We start from the raw sequence: 24,529 nt of genomic DNA, 5'->3' as shown, positions 1-24,529 counted from the left end.
ACGTGACCCTCTAGGTGTTCATTCTCTTTGAAGCACGCTACTTTCTCTTGAACCTTCTAGGGCCGGCTAAGAATTCGCTATGAAGAAAAGTAATATTTTCATTTACCGGTCTTACAGAGCAAATCTGATTTTCTAATTTCATGGTTTTATCAAGCAACAGTTTGTCAGAAATCACCCTCGCACCCTGAAAGATGAAAAGCTATGCATTGGGAGGTATACTTTCTGGAGAAAACTTTATGTTTTCACAAACCGAGGACCTTTTACTCTTCCTTTTCAGGGAAGGGGACAAAAGTAGTAACTGCCCTTCAGAATGATAGAGCTATTCCTTCAGAAAGGCCAGTTTACCCACCCGGCATTAGGGTTCATCCCCCAGCCTCGGGCCTTCTTTGAGAATTTCAAAGGCCTACCCACAGGAAAAAAAAAATGAAATGACTGGAACCATAAAAGAAAATCTGCAAAATAAAAACTAAGGGTTATTAATAAATAGAAGTATTTGTTTACCATCACAGGTATATTCATGTCAGCTGCATTTCCTGTTGATGTTTGATATGAGGTGGGTCGAACTTTCCAAAGTTGAGCCTCTGATAAAAAAGCCCTATTTTGCAGGGTGATATCAGAGATGACCACAACAGGAAGCTGGCGATGAACTGAGTGGATGTATTTATAGCACAGTCTGGTTTTTGTTTTAAGATTTTATAAAATAGCGACTGGATGCACTCCACCCAAGTCAAGGAGCTCCACATCTTCCTTACTGCCTTCATGAGCGAAGAATTATTTCTGCCATTCGAAATTCTCAAAACGTCTGCCAGTGGTTCTTGTGTCGTGCTTTCTGATTGCCTGTTTTCACACTGGACTAGAACCCTAGTTCTAGAGATACTCGCCTTCAGCCTCTTACACCTGCCGGAGGGGAGTCCCCACCTTGATGTTTCCTTCTCACAATGACAAAGAGGCCAGATGACATCTGTTAACATCACAGAGGATTCTTATTAAAATGGAATGAAGTAAATCCCGAAGCAAAGCAGGAGTACATTATAAGTCCCCAGTCGGAGAGAGGGATTAGATTGTTAATTTAAACACAGAATGGTTTTTAAACAGACATGGGGACGTCTGCCCATATTCAAGCTTTCTTCTTTCTACAAGACCCTTACTTTGGACTTTCCTTCCTCTGGAATCCAGCGTATGGATTGCAAAATTTGATCTTATATGCAAAATCATGTCTACTCCATTATCGGGTCAATTTAAGGAATTTTTCAAGGGTAATTTTGCCTCTGCTTGATTTATACCTTATGTGCGGACCAGAATGAACCACATAAAATGCATCTCCATTGGAATATAGCACGCAAGTATAGGAAGTAAAATCTCCTAAATAGTCCATCCGTATGCAAGACAACGTGATATTTTGGTAAAACATGGAGTAGTAACAGAAGACACAAATTCTCCACAGGGTACAAAATGATTATGAGAGCTAAGAGCTTCTTTCTTTTCAATAGCAGGGTTCTCTATGAGCATGTGGAATAAGGGAAGATTCCAGTCACAGGTAAAAGAGACCTTATTTAGGTGAATTAATAGGTGACGATGTTAAATGAGAGAAGCCTGTACTTTGGCAGCAAGAAAAACACATGTAGCGTTGAAAAGGGAACAAAAATAAACTGCAAAGCTTCCAGTAACCTAAGATAAAAGCCAGGGTTTGGCAGTGTTTATTGAGAGCCTAGAATCGGAAGCGTCCTTTCGGTTAGCACTCAGGCAGCAACAGGCTGGTGACATTTGCCACACTTGTCCCCTGAAATCCCACCTAATATTTCACTATTGCTGCCCTGAATCGACATCAACAAGAATGGAAAGCCTCTGATCTTAGCTCCGAGGGGAAATTGCCTTTCCAGACAGTCTTCCATTTAGGGTTTGTGACTTTTTTTTTTTCCCCACAGAGGCACACAAATAATGAACAACTGCCAGTGGGGTCAACTTTAGCATCTCTAACTTTCTTCTAAAGGACGCTGTTCCTTCTTCTTGAGGTTGCTCTCTGCCCTCTCAGAGCTGACCTACTCTGTTGTTAGCTAACAAAGCAGTTTCTGTCTCTTAAGCATTAATGTCTTCTAAATGAAAATGTAGACAATAGGAAAAAGAATGCATCTCAAAACCCACAGATCACCTTTAATTCAAGGGAGTAAAGGTCCACTGACTCAAAGGGAAAAAGGAAAGCCTTTCTAAGAATAAAAACATCCCCAGACTGGCCTGTAATCTCTAAAAATTCCTATTACACTTGCTTCTCCTTAACAGAGTTGGATGCTTTGACGTTACCCTCTGGTTTATTGGGATCTAGTTCATTCTTCCAGGGTTGCTTTTCTAAAGATGCTATTAGACTGATTTTGCTTTTGATTTATGCATTACATGGTCATTTTAATATCTTTCACATCATCTTCTAGGTCAAACTATAGTCTTTTCCCCTAATTTTTTCATATACTCATATTTCCTGCAATATTTTAAAAAAAAATTCACAGAGAGGATTTACAAATTGTGCTCTCTCCTCCCATACTGGAAGTCACCTAAAACCTTCAGATCATTGAAAGAGGAATGATCGATTAGATTTAATCAATAAATGCAATATTAATGCAACTTAACTGGCTTTATAATTTTTCTTATGGAGATATCTATAAGAAAAATGCAGGCACAAATAATTCTAAATATCTTGAATTACAATGGTCAGTGCAATAATAAAAATGATAATGGACATTTTTTTAAATCTTTTTTTTTTTTTTAACGTTATTTATTTTTGAGACAGAGAGAGACAGAGCATGAACAGGGGAGGAGCAGAGAGAGAGGGAGACACAGAATCTGAAACAGGCTCCAGGCTCCGAGCGGTCAGCACAGAGCCCGACGCGGGGCTCGAACTCACGGACCGTGAGATCACGACCTGAGCCGAAGTCGGACGCTTAACCGACCAAGCCACCCAGGTGCCCCGATAATGGACATTTTTGATGGCCTCTTCTGGGTTTCTGTGTTAGGTACTTCAAAATGTATGATCTTAGGGGCACGTGGGTGGCTCATTAGGTTGAGCTGAGTGACCGACTTGGCTCAGGTCATGATCTCACGATTTGTGACTTCGGGCCTGTGTCAGGCTCTGTGCTGACAGCTTGGAGCCTGCAGCCTGCTTCGAATTCTGTGTCTCCCTCTCTCTCTGCCCCTCCCCTGCTCACACTCTGCCTCTCTCTGTTTCTCAAAAATAAATAAATGTTAAAAAAAAATTTTAAATGTATTATCTTAATCTTCAGAGCAATCCTAACGGTGGGTATTATTATGAACCCATTGTATGGATGAAAAAAAAAAAATGAAGCTCAGAGAAGTTAAAAAACTTGGCCAAGCTTACACAGGTAGGAAGTGTAGGAATTAACACTACGTGCAGGCCTGGTTAATGACAAAATCCTTGTTTTTCATCATTATAGTGCTAACTTATGATAGTTTTGTGTTCAGGATTCAGAGAACTCTTACTAAACATGTGATTGCTGAGTGAATGAATGAATTCTCTCTGATGTCTTATTATTGAAAAAAATTTCATATAAATACAAACGCTTGAGGAAAATACAAAACATGTAGTTTCTCATAAAATTAACATAAAAATGAGTTGCATAATAGCTAGTTTATATCATATTTGTTTCTTCCTAGACAGAGCTCCATATTGCTTGATTTTATTACTTACAGCATTTTAACAGAAAGTCTCAGTAGTGAATAATTTTTGAAGCCACAAGAAACTTGTGAGGTAGACATATAACTTCTGTGAGGACTTTTTATCCCCTAGAAGAACAGAGTTAATTAAATATCAGCTGCAAAAACCAACTCTCTCTTATCTATGATGATTAGGAAAGAGGCTCTTAAAGGTCCCTTTTAACCCTGGGGTTTGGAATTCGCTCTCTTACTGTATCATGTTCAGGAAAATATCTGATCTTCAACTTTGTCAAGAATGTTCATTTTCCTTGAAAGATTCTTAAAATTACTAAAGCTACTTTAATCATGAGTTTTGATTTCATCCTTATATCATCATATTGCTGCAGAGCAAAAAAGAGAGACTGTAAAAGGAGACTCAATCCAATTTTCAGTGAGAAGTCTTAAATAGAGAAGTCCTTCTGTTGCTGTTATTGTTGTTTACTTTGTGGTATCTTACCACGTAAAGAGAACAAGGTACTGAGAAGCAGTGGAGTTAATAAATACAGCAAATATACATTATCTTATTAAAGAGCCAAAGTCCCTTTTCATCGTTCCAATAAACAATGTTTGGGTCTCAATTTAGTAAGTGTTCTTTGGGCACTTTCTGCAGCCAAAGGACTATGTGGCTTAGTGACATGGATAAAATGATGAACATGACATAGTTCCTGCCCTGAGAGCTTATGACTTAGCTCAAGGTTTCTCTCTCTGTGGGCACTATTGGCATTTTGGCATGTATTATGGTAAGGAGGTACAAATGAGCAAAGTGCTCCTCTGGCAGGAAGCACGTTATTGTGCAGGAAGAATAGGCTCACGCTGGGAGCGGGAAGGGAAAATCTTAATAAGATTGTGGAAGTTCTTGAAAGCATGAAGCTCAGGCTTCCCTCCCCCCTCAAAGGAATGGTAAGTCACTGAATATTCTAGATTCTGTGAGCAAAGGGAAGACATGATTAACGGGTGACTGGGGGAAAATGGATTTGGCAGTGATGTACAAGATGGAAGGAGGAAGAAGAAAGTAGCTGAAATGCCACATGAGCACAGGTGCATTCAAACAGAAGGGATAGGTCTTGATTTTGGATGCCTCCTCCAGAACCGTGAAGAAGGGCAGAGCTGAAAGCGATGTTAGGAACAACTGAGGAAACCATATGGCAATAACTCAACTATGTTAGCCATAACCTTAACCACACCGCACTTGAATTATTAGCTCGTGTGCCTGTCTATTCACCAGGCAGTGTGCTTCTTGAGGGCAGGGATCATATCACATTCATCTTTGAATGGCACACGGTAACTCAAGGCAGGTTTGCAATTTATGATTGAATGAATAAAAAAAATGAAAGAGAAAAAGAAAAAAAATCATGCTTCTATCAAAGGATGGTGACAATGCCATGAGAAAATGCATTCAAAGCACTTAGCAGCGTATCTGGCATTCAATAAATGTTTGATAAATATTAGCTATTATTATCATCGGCATCATGATTTTTATGATTCTAAAGAATAAAATCACTCCAAAACAGAAACACAGTTCTTCACAAAGTGAGAGAGTAAACCATTGTTCTTCGGTATTATGCCAAACACCCAGCTTGCTTCTATGACTTATGAGAGTTTGAGCATAAATTAAATGGTTGAACATATGATTGTATTCATGTTCCCAGAAGTACGTTATAAGTACATCAATCAAGACAAATTTCCAGGCTCATTTTTGTGCAACCTGTCATGCAATTTAGGCAATGGCTGGAACTCCATTAGAAGGCTGGGACAGCCCTCCCGCCTTCCATTTTGCACAGGTTGTTGGAACAGCTGCTACAATGCTCTTCTTCAAAAGACCTGCAGTGGCTCCCTCTGTGTTACTGTCTTTATCAAAGTAAACAGAAAGTTAAAGGCATTGAATACTGTCGCCTGCAGCCATGCCCAACTCCCTCTTTCCTGTGAGCCCACATTTAAGGATAAGCTCCAGGGCAGACACATCATGTAATGGTTAAGACTCTAAGCTCTTGGGTGTGTGACAGAGGGACCTGGGTGTGAATCCTAACTAACGCCACCACTTCTGGACAGCATGGCTTTGGAAAGTCTCTTAGGTCAAGTGTCAGGTTATTGAGTTATAAAAGCACTTAAACAAAATCACAACTGGTTACAGTAAATTTTAGAGATCAGGATCTCGGTGTAACACATAATAAACTTTATATGCAACAGATGGCAGTTATTACTGTTATTTATCCATGTGTCCTTATCGAGCTATGTATGCATCCATCCAATTACCTTCACAGAGAGTTAATGCCTGATCTTTAACGGAAGCTTGTATGAATTGTGGGATGCTTATATCCAGTTTTTTACTAATTAGACTGTATTTATTAGTAGCATCTACAACATATTTCAGAGGCACACAGGAAATTAATGACGAGTGATGAGCATTGCTTTCCTTCTACAAATTCTATTCCAGGGTTTTTCAAACTGGGGCAATTTTATCTTCCTTGAAGGTGTTTGAAGACAAAAATGATCTTTTATTCATTCAAAAGTTATTCATTGACTGCTGTGAATGACATAAGCAGACATAAGACAGACACATTTCCTAGCCTACCCTAAAGTGGCTTACAGTCTGTTGTGGGGGATAGACACTAAATATAATGGTGGGATAATACAGAGTGACAAATTATGAAAAAGGTACTAGGGAAACTAATGAGTGGATCTGATTTGGACTGTCAGGGTGATGGTAGTAAGAAAAATCCTCATTAAACATAGGGGTGCATATATCTTTTCAAATTAGTGTTATCATTTTCTTTGGGTAAATATCCAGTAGTGGAATTATTCGATCATTGTGTGGGAACCTCCATACTCTTTTCCACAGTAGCTGTATCAATTTACATTCCCATCAACCGTGCATGATGGTTCCTTCTTCTCCACATCTTTGACAATACTTGTTCTTTCTTTTTTTTTTAAAAAAACCTTTCTGACAGGTGTGAGGTGATATCTCATTGTGATTTTCATCTGCATTTCCCTGATGATGAGTGATGTTGAGTATCTTTTCATGTGTCTGTTTGCATCCATATGTCTTTTTTGGAAACATATCTTTTTGAGTCCTCTGCCACTTTTCAATGAGATTGTTTGGTTTTTGAGTGTTGAGCTGAGTCAGCTTTTTATATATTTTGGATATTAACCCCTTATTAGCTATATCAGTTCCAATATCTTCTCTCATTCAGTTTTATACAGCAATAAAAGGAGTAAGATCTTGACATTCCCAACAACATGGATGGACCTAGAGAGTATTATGCTCAGGGAATTAAGTCAGACTAAGAAAGACAAATACCATATGATTTCACTCATATGTGGCATCTAAACAAACAAATGAATAAACAAACAACAACAACAAAAAGTCAGAAAAAGACCTACAAAGTGATGGCAGCCACATGAAAGGGAGGTAGGGAATGGGCACTATGCTCACCAAAAAAAAAACAAATAAAGGTCTTCCTTGATGAAGTAATTTAATAACTAAGTCATCAGCAAAGTTGTTTCCATAGTAAAGCAAACAATTATACATGTTGTGAGGCAGACGCCTAGCTTCAGGGGAATTTCAAGATAAAACACAAAATGTAAAGAAATCTTTTACTTGTCCTGGGCTGTTCCAAGCTGTCTTATCAGACCGTAGGGGTGCAGTTCGTACTGCTTTGAAAAAAACTATCGGCTCTGGTAACAAGGAATACGCAGAGACTTTTTTGTCCACTCAAGGGAGTGCTCCTAATTCTTGCCAGTACTGATATTCTTCTTTGTGGGCTACAGACACCAAGGCTGGAGTTCCCGGCTTGGCCTGCACTTTCTCTACATGATGATTCTATCCTTGCGTTCACTTATAAATCAAACACTGGAGGGTGGTAGGCTTTCACTAAATCAGTGGTTTTATTGTAAAATTAACTCTAGCTCTGTTTTTTCATTTGTGTGTCTACCTAACTTTAAATATAAGTTTAAGAAGGAGCGCAAAGAATCATGGTTATTAAATAAATTTTCTACTGAACATTCCTGTGTTCTCAAACTTAACATTATATGTTTAAAACATTTAAGAGCAACTCTGAGGTTTATGGTAAAGTGTGATGTGTAATTCTGTGGAGGCACACGCATTCTGATGTTCTTGTTTTTGCCAACCATAGAAACCTTTGCTTTTCCTAGTTTTTTAAATATTTTTGAGAGGGAGCACGAGTGGGAGGGGCAGAGAAAGGGGGACAGAGGATCCATAGCGGGCTCCATGCTGAGGGACAGTAGCGAGTTGGGTGTGGGGTTTGAACTCACCAACAAAGACGTCATGACCTGAGCCAAAGTCAGATGCTCAATCAACTGAGCCACCCAGGCACCACTTTCCTCCCTAATTTTAAAAGTAATAGATATTCTTTTCTAAAATTCAAAGCATACAGATAATTAGCAAAAGGAAAATAAACATTATCACATTAGGCAGAAGTAGACTGCTACATATGGGTATGTTTTTTCCAGAATTTCTCTCTGATTATTCTTGACACAGCATCCAGCGTGATCTTTTAAAATGCAAATCATTTCCTATCATTCCTCTGCTTAACACTCTCCAAAGGTTTCCAGCACAAGGAATAAATTCCACATTGCTTACTCTGCCCTTCAAAGTCCCATGTTACTTGGCTCTTCCTCTCTCTCCAACCATGTATTTTTCTACCAGCCCCACCCCCACCCTCCATCTGTATCAATCTCTCTGCCCCTCTACCTCTTTTGCAAATCTGTAAATCTCTTTTCTGATTTGGCTTACCCTCTGTCCAGGGAATGTTCTCCCCAAACTGCCATTAACCCCCATTCATAAGCCACAATTCAACTGTGTTGTGTTTTGTTTTGTTTGTTTTGTTTTAGAGTGGCCTCTCTTGATAATTTACCTAAAATAATCCACACTCGCTTGACCCTGACTCTTTCCCCTTATCGCCTGCTTTGATTTTCCTCATTACTCCCTGCATTCACATGACATGTTTACTTTACCTGGATATTTGTCACAGAACAGGTCATCAATATGTATTTTTTAAATGGTTGAATAAATGATATACTAACTAGGATAATTTTATTAATAAAAGTAAGATCATTCCACACATACTGCCTGCCACCCTTCTTCAACACCTAACCATGGAATCATAAACAGTTTCCTATGTCTAGAAAAATGAAATGCATTATTTTAAGGCCCACATAATACTCCTTAGTAGGGGTGCATCTTATTTAACCAATCCCTCAGTGTTAGAAATTTTTCTTTTTTTGTTGTTGGTTGGTTGACCGTTTGCTATTAGTAAAGATGCTTATATCAACACCCTTGCGCATATATCTTTGCAAATATATTTAATTATTTGCCTAGGGAAAATTCCAAGAAGTGGAGTTTCTGAGTCCCGAGGTAAAAAAAAAAATGTTCAGCACTTGTGATACATAAATTGTCAAGTTGTCCTTCAGAGAAACTGTACTAACACTGTTTCTCACCATAAGTACCCATTTCTCTGCAGGGCTGTATCAACCAGATTAGAATTCTTAACGATTTTAGTGAAGTATTTAGTGAAGATAAGCATTTACTTATCTTTTGGGGGTACAGAAACACATTCTTAGCTAGCTAGTGAACGCAGCCTACTGTCAGTCTTCATATTCCATGTTGACTATCTATAGAATAGACCTAAAATAGTAGAATAGCAACAATGACAACAAAGCCTCAATTTGTCCTTAAAGAAACCTAACCAAGAGGGCTATAACAAGTGAGGAGAGACTAATGAGGTCAAACAATGAAGGCTCTACACCAATACAAAAAAAGAACAACAAAAAAATTTGCATTCCTTAGTGTAATTTGATATTTCTTTAAAAATATTTTTTTTAACGTCTATTTATTTTTGAGATGGACAGACACAGAGCATGAACGGGGGAGGGGCAGAGAGAGAGGGAGACACAGAATCCAAAGCAGGCTCCAGGCTCGGAGCTGTCAGCACAGAGCCCGATGCGGGGCTCGAACTCACGAACCATGAGATCATGACCTGAGCCAAAGTCAGACGCTTAACCGACTGAGCCACCTAGGCACACCTATAATTTGATATTTCTTGGAAGTCCCTGAAAAATGGGATGTCTTTACTACACACGTACACCTTAGGCTTAGCAAACTCAGGTGGAGAACCTTGCTATTTCAGAATAAAATAGGCATTTATGTTGGTCCCTTTGAAATTTGGCTTCCCTGTGGTCACTGTTGCTGTCTGATCCTTTTACTTTCATGGTAACAGAACGGGGGCGCTGGATGTGGTTGTGGGGAAGAACTCCAAAATGTCTCTGTATTTTAAGTCAAAGTGAAAATCAGAATAAAAAAGATATATATGCAACTTTTAAGCCACATGCACATGTATAGATCTTTTGAGTGCTAGCTCTCTGTGTTCTTCCAATAGAAATGGCTCACTGGAGGAATATATTTGTATACAAGTATTTTCCCAATTTGGAAAAGTACTTTGTGAGGTCATTATTAAATTCTATAATACAGTTTTTACTAAAATTGCTACAGATTTACCATAATAAAATAATGTCAGTTAAGTGCATTTTCCTCTTTTTGTATGTAAAGTAACCACTTTTACTGTTATTAATACATTAACATATCACTTTTGGTTGATTCCACTTTGCAACTGATCCCAAATATTAAATTATTCCCAGAAAATTCTTGGCATCAAGTCCCTTTGCAAAACTAGGGCTTGCGATCTTGGCAGTAATGGGAAAGTTGTACGCCGATTGTAAGGTCTTTCATTTTAATCTTGCTCCCACTAGAGAAGATTGATATAAATAAAATTTAAATAGAAAACACATTTCAGATGCCAACAGTGAAAAAGACTTTGTCAGCCTAATGAAAAGGTATCAATTTTCTCTACTTTATTCAATAAATTGTGAGTCATTTTCTAAATGGATTAGATTAAAGGAAAGTTCAAACTCCCAGGGAGATGCTCTTGGCAATGATGGAGACTTCAGACAAGGGAAAAAGGACAGGGCACATAAAACCTCTTAGGTCTCTTCAGATCTATAAAAATTGATAGCAAGTAGGAGAGAGGTGTCTCTAACCCTGAACTCACCTATTGCCTTAGAAGCTAAATCATGGGGAATTGAACAAGACACATTGTTTCTCTTATTTTATTAGGATGTCATGGGTGGTTGAGTAAATTACAACTGAGAACATGGAAACCTTGGGAGGGGTGAGTCCTGGATGAAAAGCCTGTGGCTCTCCATGCTTTCTCTGCCTGTCTCATAGATATATGCTAAAGTAAGAGAACAATATGCTCTAATGCGATTATGCTCATGCAGTCTCTGTGGGAGACTCTGATACCTTCAGGTGTATTATAATTAATTTAACTTCAGAAAACATAACCTACCTTTCATGTGAGGATGAAATGTGTAAACTTTGATCATAGAACACTCTCGGATCTAATGTGATTCTTGTGTATGTGTTTGAAATGGCAAAATAATTTGATAACTGAATATTTTTGTAATTTAGAAGAACTGCCCCAAACCTCTTTAGCATGTGCGTTCATTTGCCAACCCCTTGAGAACTGGAAAATAAGAATCAATGTCTTATTTTCCTCTACAGATACCACACAGCTAGCATGGTTGTTTGTGTGGAGTTGTCTGAATGGTTTGGAAGAATTCAACTTCCCTTATCAGAAAATATTTATAGGCTGTCTACTCTATGCTTAGCACCACTTGATATAGGCAGTCTGAGTGACACAAAAGCAAACCAGAGCTGTCACATATGAGTTTTAAAGTAGAAGAGGAAATAAGAAATCTTAAGGTCCCGATTCCTAAACATTTAGTTGCAGTAATACCAAACGCTTTGAAGTTGTGACCGAGATGGCAGAATACGAAGACCCAGAACTCACCTCCTTCCACGGGCACGCCAAATCTAAACCTACATATGCTGCAGTTCCTCCTGAAGAAGAATCGAGGGCTGACGGAACAGCTTTTGCACACAAACAATAGAGGCACCACATAGAGGAGGGCAGGATAGATAGAGACATGGTAATGATGGGAATCCCACTCCCACTATGATGATCTAAGCTAGGAAAGGGTATCACTGAGAGGCCAGTGCACTGACTGGCCTGCCCTGGGACACAATGGAAAAAAAATAGTTTCAAAGGCAGCTGGATTATAGGTGAAGGCAATCCATTTATTAGCCTTAGACTGCCCAAAGGTGGGGAACTGCTAGAACTCTCTCTGGAGGGGGAGGCACTGGCAAACTCCACTTTCTACGTTTCCCCTCTGCCTTGATAGCATGGGTCTTGGTACCCTAGCCAGCCTTCCAAGGCAAACCAGAGAGCCCCAAGTCCCCAGCTCACCCCAGCTCCAGCCATTCTACCAAGGTGCCACTGGCGTGGAAAGCCCGGGGAATCTCCTGGCCCACACCTGTTCTGCCTCCAAATGTCCCACCAGAGTTGCTCTGTTGTATCCTGTCCCAGGACCCATTTCGACACCCACAGGAGCTTCAGCCACCCACCAGGGTGGCCCTGGTGTGGTGCACCTTGGGACTTCCCTGGCCCACACCTGCTCCAGCTCCAGGAGGTCTGTCAAAGCTGTCAGCACATGAAATCTACATAGTGGAGGTTCCTACATGAGGCCACTCCTTCAAGACAGGGAGAGGTAGTTGTTTCATGTAACTAAGAGAAACAAATAGAAGTCAAACAAAATGAGGAGACAGAGAAGTATGTTTCAAGTGAAAGAACAAGATAAAACTCCAGAAGAAAACCATAATGAATCAGAAGTAATTTACCTGACAGAGAATTCAAAGTCAGGGTCATAAGGATGCTCACTGGACTCCCCAAAGAGTGGAGAACACAATGGGAACTTCAATAAAGAGTTAAACAATATGAGAGAACCAGAGTTGAAGAATATTGCCAGTGAAATAAAAAAATATATATATACATATGTATACATATATGTATATGTATGTATATATGTATATATATATGTATATGTATGTATATATGTATATATATGTGTATACATATGTATATACACATATGTATACATATATATATATATATGCTAGAGAGAATCAACAAGAGATTAGATGATACAGAAGAATGGATCAACAATCTGGAAGACAAGGTAAGAAAAAATCATCCAATCAGAACAGCAAAAAGATAAAAAGAGTTGTGAAAAATGCAGTTAGTTTAAGGGACCCCTGAGACAACATCAAGGGTATTACCATCCACTTTTTAGGGGTCTCAGATGAAAAGAAAAAGAGAAAGGGGCAGAAACCTTATTTTAAGAAATAATGGCTGAAATTTGTCTAACTTGAGGAAGGAAACAGACATCCAGGTCCAGAAAATACGGAGTCTCAAACAAGAAAATCTAAATAGATCCATATCAAGACACATTATAATAAAAATGGCAAAATTTAAAGATAAAGAAAGAACCTTAAAGGCAGCAAGAGTAAAACAAATAGTCGCATATAAGGGAAATCCCATAAGACTACCAGCAGAATTTTCAGCAGAAATTTTGCAGTCCAGAAGGGACCGGCATGGTATATTTAAAGCACTGAGAGGGAAAAACTTACAACCAAGAATACACTACCTGGCAAAGTTATCATTCAAAATTAAAGGAGAGACAAAGAGTTCCCCAGACAAGTAAAAACTAAAGTTCATCACTAAACCAGACTTACATGTTAAAGGGTCTTCTTTAAGCAGAAACGACAATTAACTAAAAATAAGAAAACATCAAAGAAAAAAAATCTTACTAATACAGGCAGATATATAGTAAAGGTACTGAGTCAGCTACTTAAAAAGTTGGGATAAAGGTTAAAATACAAAATTTGCTACACCCGCATGTAGTTATGTTGTGGTTTTACAACGTGTTTAAACTTAAGCAACTATCAGTTTAAAATAGACTGCTATATATATACAGGTCAATATATATGAACCTCAGGTAACCACAATCAAAACCCTACACTAGCCACACAGGTAATAAAAAGAAATGAATACAAACACAAAACTAAAGAAAAATATCAAATCACAAGGGAAGAGACCAAGAAAAGAAGAAAGGAACGGAGAAAAACTACAAAGACAGCCAGAAAACAATATTAATAAAATAACCATAAGTATATACCTATCAATAATTACTTTAAAAATAAATGGACTAAATGCTCCAATCAAAAAACATATGGTGACTGAATGAATTAAAAAAAAGGCTAATTTATATGCTGTCTACAAGAGACTTACTTTAGATCTAAAGACACACACAGATTGATAGTGAAAGGATGGAAAATTATATCCTATACAAATGAAAACAAAAAGAAAGCCTGAGTAGCACTATTGACATCAGAAAAATAGACTTTAAGACAAAGACTGTAACAAAAGACAAAGAAAGGCATTACAAAACAGTAAAGAGGTCAATTCATGAAAAAGATGTAACATTTGTAAATATTTATATAACCAACACAGGAGCACCTAAATATATAAAGCAAGTATGAGCAGACATAAGGGGGCAAATTGATAGTAATACAATAATAGTGGAGACTTTAACAACCCACTCACATGAATGGATACATCATCCAGACAGAAAATAAATAAGGAAACATTGGCCTTAAAAAACACATGAGACCAGATGGACTTGATAGATATATATGGAATGTTCTATCCCCAAACTGCAGAATACACATTCTTCTCAAATGCACATGGAAGATTCTACAAGACAGATCATGTTAGGCCACAAAACAAGTCTCAACTTCAAAAAATTAAAATAATATCCAGTGTCATTTCTGATCGTGACAGTATGAAACTGGAAATCAACTATAAGAAGAATGATGGAAAAAACACAATCACATGGAGACTAAACAGCATGTTACTGAACAACCAATGGGTTATTGAAGAAATCAAAGAGGAGATAAAAAATTACCTTGAAATAAATGACAATGGAACCACAGCTTTCCAAAATGTGTGGGATGCAGCAAAAAAGGGAAAATTCTAAAAGGGAAATTCAAAGCAATATAGGTCCACATCAAGAATAAGAGAAATCCCAAGTAAACAATCTAAATTTACACATATAGGAACTAGAAAAAGAACAAACAAAAGTCAAAGTAGGAGGAAGGAAATAATAAAGATCAGGACAGAAATTAAAATAAATAGAGAAAAAAAGCAATAGAGAAGATTAATGGAACTAAAAGCTGGCTCTGAAAAGTTAACAAAATAAGTAAACCTCTACTCTGACTCATCAGGAAAAAAAGAGAAGGCCTAAATTAATAAAATCAGAAATGATGAGGAGTAGTTACAACTGATACCACAGAAATACAAAGGATTATAGGAGATTGTTATGAAAAATTATAAGCCAACACACTGGAAAACCTCAAAAAAGGAATGTTTCTAGATACACACAAGCCAAAACTGAATGATGAAGAAAAAGATATTTGAATAGACAGATTACAAATAATGAAATCGAATCAGTAATTTCAAAACTCCCCCAAAACAAATGTCCAGGACCAGATGGTTCACAGGTAAATTCTACTAAACAGTTGCATAAAAGTCACTACTGATTCTTCTCAAATTATCCTCCCCAAAAAATTAAAGAGGAAGGAATACTTCCAAACTCTTTTTATGAAGCCAGTGTTAGCCTGATATCACAACCAGACAAAGAAACACACACAAAAGAAAATCATAGGCCACTATGCAGCAGATCCAAAATTCCTCAACAAAATAGTAGCAAGCCAAATTCAATAATAAATGAAAAGGATCATACAACATGACCAAGTGGGATTTATTCCAGGGATGCGAATATGGCTCCATCAACATGATACACTCTATTAACAAAATAAAGGATAACAATCATTTAATCATCTCAACAGATGCAGGAAAAACTATTCAACAAAATTCAACGTACATTTATGGTAAAAACTCTCAAGGAAGTGGGTATAGAAGGAATGTACCTCAACATAACAAAGACCATATGTGAGAAACTCACAGCTAACTTCATAGTCAATTGTGAAAAGCCAAAATCTTTTTCTTTAAGACTGGGAATAAGACAAGGAGGCCCAATCTAGCCACTTGTATTCAACATAGTACTGGAAGTCCTAGACAGAGAAACTAGGCAAGAAAAAGACATAAAAGTCGCCAAATTGGGGGGGGTGCCTAGGTGGCTCAGTTGGTTACGCATCTGACATTTGATTTTGGCTCAGGTCATAATCTCAGGGTTCCTGAGAATAAACCCCATATCAGACTCCATGCTAACAACTAACAGCACAGAGCCTGCTTGGGATTCTCTCTTTTCCTCTCTCTTTGCCCCTCTCCCACTTGTGCACGTGTGCTCTCTCTCTCTCTCTCTCTCTCTCTCAAAAATAAATAAACTTTAAAAAATGTTACCAAATTAGAAAGGAAGAAGTAAAACTGTTACTATTTGCAGATGACATAACCCTTTATATAGAAAGCCCAAGATTCTACCAACAATCTATTAGTACTAATAAATGAATTCAGTAAAGTAACAAGATACAAAATTGACATACATATACCAGTGTGTCTCCATACACTAATAAATAGCTATCAGAAAGAAAAATTAAGAAAAAAAATCTTATTTACAATTGCATCAAAAAGAATAAAATACCTTGGAAAACACGTGACCAAGGAGGTATGAGACCTGTTCTCTGAAAACGCTAAGATACTGACGAAAGAAATTGAAAGCAACACAAATAAATGGAAAGATAGACTGTGGTCATGGATGGGAAGAATTAATATTGTCAAAAGGGCCATACTAACCAAAGCATTCTATAGATTTAATGCTATCCCTAACAAAAAACCAATAGCATTTTTCTCAGATCTATAACAAAGAATCCTAAAATTTGTATGGAACCACAGAAGACCAAGAATAGCCAAAGGCATCTTGAGGAAGAAGAACAAAACTTGAGGTATCATGCTCCCTTCAAATTATACTACAAAGCTGCAGTAATCAAAACAGTATGGTACAGCATGTAAACAGATACATAGGTCTGAGAACCCATATATAAACTCACGAATATATGGTCACTTAATCTATGATAAAGGATGCTAGATTATACAATGCAGAAAAGGCAGTCTCTTAAAAAAAATGGTGGTGAGAAAACTGGACAGCTACATGAAAAAGAATGAAACTGGACCACTATCTTATACCATACATAAAAAATTCAAAAAGGGGGGCACCTGGGTGACTCAGCCAGGTTCGAGCCCTGCATTGGGTTTTGTGCTGACAGCTCAGAGCCTGGAATATGTTTCAGATTCTGAGTCTCCCTCTCTCTTTGTCCCTCCTGTGCTTGCACTCTGTCTCTCTTTCTTTCAAAAATAAATAAACATTAAAAATAATTCGAAAGGGTTTAAAGCCTTTTGAACATATGACCTAAAACCATAAAAATCCTGGAAGATAACAGGTAGTAAGTGCTTTGGTAGGATTCTGAGCAATAATTTTTTTGGATCAGTCATCTCAGGCAAGGGCAACTGAAAGCTAAAATAAACAAATGGGACTAATTGAACTAAAAAACTTCCATATAAGCAAAGAAAACCATCAGCAAGAAGGTAATGTACTGAATGGGAGTTAATATTCACAAATTATACATCTAATAAGGAGTTAGTATCCAAAATACATAAAAAAACTTATATAACTTAATATCAACCCCCCCCCCCAACAAACAACCCAATTAAAAAATGGGCAGAAGGCTTGAATAGACATTTTTCCAAAGAAGACTACAGATGGCCAATAAGCACAGGAAAGATGCTCAACATTATTAAGCTTCAGGGAAATGCAAATGAAAACCTCAATGAGAAATCACCTCACACAAGTAAGAATGGCCAGTCTCCAAAGATAAGAAACAACAAGCTCTGGCAAGGATGTAGAGAAAAAGTACCCTAGTGCACTGCTGGTGGGAATATAAATTGGTGCAGTGACTGTGAAAACAGTATGGAGATTCGTCAAAAAATTAAAAATGAGAACTACCATATAATTCAGCAATTCTACTTCTGGGTGTTTACACACACACACACACACACACACACACACACCAGAAAAGAAAGAAAAGAAAACACTGATTTGAGGAAATGTATGCACCCCTATGTTTATTGCAGCATTCTTTATAATAACGAAGATATAAAAGCAACTTAAATGTTCACTGATGGATAAACGAATAAAGATGTGGTATATATACTATGGAATATTAGTCATAACAAAGAATGAAATCTTGCCATTGACAATTCCATGGATGGACAGGGAGGGTACTATGCTAAGGGAAATAAGTCAGGTAGAGAAAGACAAATACTACATGATTTCACTTAAATCTAAAATCTAAACCAAACAAAAACACAAGACAGAAACAGACACCTAGATACAGGAAACACACAGCTGGTTACCAGTGGGAAAGAGATGGAGGGGGGGTGGTGGCAAAATGGGTAAAGGGAATTGAGTGGTACAAGCTTTCAGTTGTACAATAAATAAGTCAGGTAATGTACAGCATAGGAAATATAGTCAATAATATTGTCACAACTTTGTATGGTGACAGATGATAACTAGACTTAATTATGGGGATCATTTTATAATGTATGAAAATATTGAATCACTATAATGTACACTTGAATCTAATAGGATACTGTATGTCAATTATACTTTGATAAAAAATCAGACACATTTTTTAAACAATCAGAATAAGCTTTTAGGAAATGCTAACATATATGGGAAAAGAAAGCTCACTATACTGGCATTTCACAATTAAAAACAATTTTTTTAATGTTTATTTATTTTGAGGGAGAGAGAGAGAGACAGAGCATGAATGGGGGAGGGACAGAGAGAGAGGGAGACACAGAATATGAAGCAGGCTCCAGGCTCTGAGCTGTCAGCACAGAGCCCGATGCAGGGCTTGAACTCATGAGCTGCAAGATCATGACCTGAAGTCAGACACTTAACCAACTGAGCCATCCAGGTGCCCTGGCACTTCGCAGTGTTTTTTTAAAAAAAATTATCTATTTCTTTAAAGAAAGAAAGAGGGAGAGAGACAGAGCATGAGTGGGGGGAGGGGCAGAGAGAGAGAATCCCAAACAGGCTCCTCACTGCCAGGGCAGAGGCTGGCATAGGGCTCAAACTCACAAACGTGAGATCATGACCTGAGCCAAAACTGTTTGACGCTTAACAGACTGAACTCAGGAGCCCCAACACTTTGCAACTGATTTACTTCATGTTCATGACAGCGTCAGAAAAGCTAGAAAATCAAAGGAAACCAGTAACGTAAATATAACAATGTTTCAGATGCAGCCATTTGCAAAAAGTTCAGAATTCTAGTTCGTGCCTTGAGGCACATATCTTCTTTTGTGATTTAAAAATCTGTAAATTTAGCTAAATTGGAAGCGGGATGCATTGTAAACCCAAAGTTCAATCTGAGGGCTGAGCATCTGTGAAGAAGGTACAGATGGTGGCACTGGTTGTGCTAGGAACTTAGTCATGCGGATTCATTTTTAATTTTTCTATTTAGCATCTCTTTATGTCAGGTGATACTAATATCCTCTCTCCTGATCACAGTAATGGCCACAGAATCTTTCTCTCTGTCCAGAGCTTTGCAATGTGACATTGCCTCTCCTCCCATGGAGACGTGGAGTCTGGTGGGGGGGGGGGGGGGGTTGGGGGGGATGGGTGAAATAGGTGATGGGGATTAAGGAGTGCACTTGAGATGAGCACTGGGTATTGTAGGGAAGCGTGGAATCACTATATTCTACCCTGGAAACTAATATAACACTATATACTAATGAACTGGAATTTGAATTAAAACTTAAAAAAAATGGAGTCTATTTCTTCAGTCCTTCTATCTGGGTTTGGTCATTTGATTTGTTTGGCCAATTAAAAATTAGCCAACGTGGCCCAGGAAGAGGCTGAAAGCGCTTATGTCTGGGTTTGCTGCTCTTTGGAACCCCCTGCTGACCATGATGAAAGGTAGACTATTCCACCTGAGGCCTTCCTGGATTAACTAGCCTACTAACCAGCAGATGTAGGAATGAGATCATCCTTGACTCTAGCTCCACAAAGTCACTGCTGGCCTGTCCTCAATCCTCCCGCTTGCTGTCTTGAACACTTATTGTGACAGCTGTAACTTCAGTAGCTATCACAGCAGGAAACTGCTCCTGGTACTGACGTCACCAGTGAACGAACACCACCAGCCAATACCTCTGGATTTCTTGTCATACAAGAAAAAGCAATTCATATTATTCAAGCTACTCCAACTGGGCATCTGGTACTTGCTTCCTAACACAATCCTAAGTAACAGTGAAGGTATTCAATAAATACTTGTGGACTAACTGAATGAATGGATAGATGAATGAATGAACGAATGCAGTAGTTTCTTTGCACCAGACCAGAACATTGCCATTTCTAGCCACAGGTACTAGATATTCACAACAGCTGAAGAACAATTTCCTTTTTGGCATTAAAACTCAGAAATTCAATTGACCTATAGACAATCCTGAGAGTGGCTTTCGGTCCTCATTATGTGTCTCCCTATTTTGCATGTACAATCACATCATCCTTCACCACGCACCAGATGCAGAAGATAGAGAGCTGGCATAGCTCTATGTAAATGAGGCATTTTCCCAGAGCACTTCAGTGTCAGTGGCAATGTTGAGCTTTCTTAATTACAATCCAGATACGCTCACGATGGAGTCACACTAACTATTATGGTCCAGAGAAGCCACATTCAATTTTACTAAACTATTAAGATTCACTTACATGTCTCTGGCACTATCTGGGCAAGAAGAAGAGAGTATTTAGAAATTGCTCTCTTGGTGAAATTTTCTTCTGAAGCTTGCTGTAGCACAAGAAAGAAATTGGAAAAGGGCTGAAAATCAGCCCTCAAAAAAAAAAGGGGGGGGGGGAATAGCAACTAAAGAAACTCCTAGTATTTATTTGTTGGTTTAAAATCATTTTCTGTCTTAGCTGTAGCAGACTGAAATCTATCTCTACCTGAATCTGAGCCATGGGAACAGGGTCTGAAAATATTTTTGAATTGATATGATTTTGGGAGAAGACAGGTCTGAAGAAATTTTTTTTCTTATTTTATGCTCTGAGTTTTTTAAGTTGGCTCTAACCCAAGTGCCAAGCTCAAAAAACCATTTTTATTTCACTTTCTGAGATGACAACTTTTCTTAAAGAAAAAAACAATCACCAGTGCAACATGGATTAACATGAAATTCTGAGTAAAGGCATACTGCTTTGTATTATAGAATTTTTTCCATAATACACACACAGCCTAATATGAATTTATTTCTGAGATGTTTCATGCTACAGAATGTAGCTGATACAAAACTATAAGGCAATCATCAGTAATCTTCTAATTAGCCCCTTTCTAGATTGTAATTTAGACCAAGAAGCTCAACAGCTTGAAAAATATAGACACACGTGTCACCTTCTACTATTTGGGAGTTCAAGACAAATTACTGATAATCAAAATCAAATATAGCCTTATTTATATTCATTGCAAAAGTTGTCATCATGTAAAGAACCAAGGAGCAGGCCTCATGGAAAAAGAAAAATTAATCTGAATCCAGTGTTGTTCTTGTCTGCTATTTTGGCCTCTCCAACAATAATTCCATTTCCCCCACTGAGTTTACCCATTGAGTTTACCTTGGGAGAAACAAGCTTCTCTCATTCTCTTAATTCATATGGTCATGGGTCCTAGTCCCAACCTCTGCATATTCCTTCCCCTGTGCCTCAGTGATTGGTTCAGATGTAAATGAAACTACCCCATGACTTGGTGCTGAACCTTTGATGGGCTCTTAAAGAATGTCTCTTTCCCATGAGTTTGCTAACCCCGTAAATCAAAAATCTGGTGTCCAGGACCCCACATAAAATAGTCCTGTTTGAGAACAAAGACAAAACACAGGAAATCACTGCCAAGAGTTGGTGACCAAGAGACCGAGTCTTGAGCTCTACCGGATGGTCTGAGTCCAGATGTGCCTCATTTGGCATTTGGACTTTTCAGTAGCAAGCCACGGAATTTCTTGTTTTGCTCAGTTTGGTGCTTTTGTAACTAACAAACGGAACATACCAGATTAATATAAATAGTACCTGGTTTGATGCAAATGGTGGTAATATTGTGAATTATACTGAAAAGCTTATCATCTGAAATAAACTAAAAACAATCTAGTACACATATCCACACAGACTTATACCTGTTACATAAATTTCTTGAGCAGCAAAATCATTGAAGTGTGACTGTTAAAAGTGAAATCTTTGAAGTCTGATTCCCCTGCTTTAAATCCTGGCTCTATTGTATGATGTTGGGAAAGGCGTTAACTTCTTTCTGCCTCGGTTTTTTTTTAATATCTGAGATGGAGATAATAATAGGACTTAAATTAAAAGATTGTAGAATTGAAGGGATCAATACACATAAAACCCCAGATCAATGCCCAATACAAACCTTACTTTTAATTACTATTATACAAGAAAGCATCAGCTGAGTTCATCCGGATGCAAGTCTATTAAACATAAATGTACTGAATTTCTGTACTATGTTGGGGCTAAGGACAAACTGAATAAATTTCAGTCCACATATACCCTAAGCCTAAGGAGCTTTCGGTTTAATAAAATATCATTTAATCAATCAATGTGGTCAGTGGGTTGATAAAATAAATAACACTTTGAAATCATAACACCTATTGAGCACCAGGCACTGAGCTCATTGAATTGTATTGATTCTATAATTTAATCCTTATAAAAATTCTGGAATGTGAGCACCATTATTAGCCCATTTTAGGGAGGAGGAAATTGAAGCAAAGGGAGGTTACATAACTTGTCCATGCTCGCACCGCTAGTAAGAGGCAGAAGTGTGAATCAGCCCAAGCCACCTTTTCCAGAGCCAATTAAAGGTCAGAGAAATGATGTCAGAGATAAGTGCTCAAGGATGAATAGTGATTTGCAAAAGAGCAAAGTGGAGAAGCATCATCTGAGTGGAGGTAATGCTGTGCACAACCCAGACGTGTGAGTTAGAAAATTGTATTCCCAGAACTATTAGTGAGTGGTTCAGCATTTGTGGACCACTAGTGTGTGTTTATGAGTGAGTGAGGGCAAGTGAGGCTGGATGTACTTTAGGTATTGTGAAATATGATCACAGTCTTCTTAATTAACTAGACAAATGCAATTGATGTGACAAATCAAAGATACCATGATTATAATGGAAACCATCACTTTTGGTCCAGTGCCAGCTCTGTCCTCTCAGGTGATACCGTTTCTCTGTCAGACGGATTTCTCCTCTTGTGCCACAGTTCTGCATTTGGAAGGTGCAATTTAGTAGATGGTTCTAGGCATGAATTAATTCATTTGACAGAAGCAAGCAGTGTGGCCTCCCTGAATGTTTCCTTCTGTTCAGATCTCCATCAGAGGTAACCTAGAAGATCCTTGTATCTTTCCTCGGATCGCAGGCTTCCACAGCATTCCCTGCACCCAGGCTGCAAGACAAACTTGGGATGCTTGGCCTATAAACAAGGAGCCAGGGCAACAGAAGCTGTACAAAGAGCTTCACCTGAGTTTTAGGCCACAGAGTGTCACTTCTAGAAATAGCTTCTTTTACTTAAATTTATACAAAAAGGGAACTTTATTTCCTTGTTATAAATGGAAAATGGGTGTTTGCTGTAAGGTCTAAATAAAAAACAATACAAAATAAGGTTACTAAATCTAGTTAGATACTGTTGTCCTAAGGTGAAGTCCTCAATTTGTTTTTAAAAATTGGCAATGAGTAAATTTTAGAGAGATGTTAAAGACAGGATAGTACCAAGCTGAGATCTTCTCTTTAAAGATGTAAGACACAATAAAACAACCTCTCTCTCTTGTTACGGCTCTCTTGATCTTTTTGCTTACCTCATGGAGAACGGGAGGAGGTAGCATGAATTAGTTCTATCCTTAATTGTCACACAATATCCCGATTGCTTTCAACCCAAGAGCACTTTTAATTGAGATCAAATCCAAGAACTAGACACATTAATTGAAGAGATAAATAAATGGGGCTGTAAAATACGAAAACAGCTGCAACCTAAGTAGCTTAAGATTTTCGGTTGGCGTTCACACTAAAAAAAAAAATGTATAATCCAAGGCTGACATTTCTTGAAGGACAGTTCAGTTTTAGCTGTGTCTTCATGATGAAAAGCACCAGACTGAGAAGTCATCGGTCTGGTATTTTAAGACACATTTAATCACTGAATTTGGAAGACAGTTTCCAGGACCTGAATGTCCAGGAAAAAATATTAAGCAATCAAGTTTTATCAGTGATGACCAATAAAAGAGAAAAGGTAAATTCAGCCCTAAATTTCATTATTAAGATGGGTTGAACAGCCTCCAACATTCCTTAAAACACCAATGGCCTTGAATGCTCAGGATTGTGAGAGAGATGAATTCTGAAGATAAAATAGGAGAGAGATGAACAGAGACCAGACTGTATCTGCTTGTATTGATCAAGGTGAACACTGTGAAATGGATTTGGGGAACTGATGGCCAGCACAGCCTGTAAACAATGCCTAGTTTCTGCACACTTCACACTCCCTAGGATACTACATTCCATGCCACTGTCAAAGGGGATGTTCGTTTCAAGAGAAGCTCATGGCTACAGTTTAGGATGTTTATCTAGGAAAGAAAAAGAAGGGGATAACGTTTTTGAACAAACCTCAAGTACTTTATGTACAGTACTTCATTAATGCTCACAGCAAACCCTAGGATGGCTATTATTATCCACATTTTACAGATAAGGAAGGTAAGGTTCAGATTTTAAATAATTAGCCCAAGCTAATTAGTGGCTGAGTGAGGATAAAACTGAAGCTTTTATGAGCCTGATGTATTTTTTTTTTTTTGGCATATTTTTTTCCCCACAAAG

General features: G+C 38.0%; 1 protein-coding gene across 1 annotated transcript in view; it reads right to left on the bottom strand.

The window, feature by feature from the left end:
* The window catches only part of TAFA1 (TAFA chemokine like family member 1), a 503,134-nt gene that overhangs the window by 7,138 nt on the left and 471,467 nt on the right, over positions 1–24,529 (bottom strand). The gene's annotated exons all lie outside the window — the stretch shown is intronic.

Source organism: Panthera leo, chromosome A2, assembly GCF_018350215.1.
Source record: "Panthera leo isolate Ple1 chromosome A2, P.leo_Ple1_pat1.1, whole genome shotgun sequence".
In the NCBI taxonomy this organism is placed as follows: Eukaryota; Metazoa; Chordata; class Mammalia; order Carnivora; family Felidae; genus Panthera; species Panthera leo.
The sequence above is the reverse complement of the archived record's forward strand: the minus strand, read 5'-3'. Positions and strand labels throughout refer to the sequence as shown.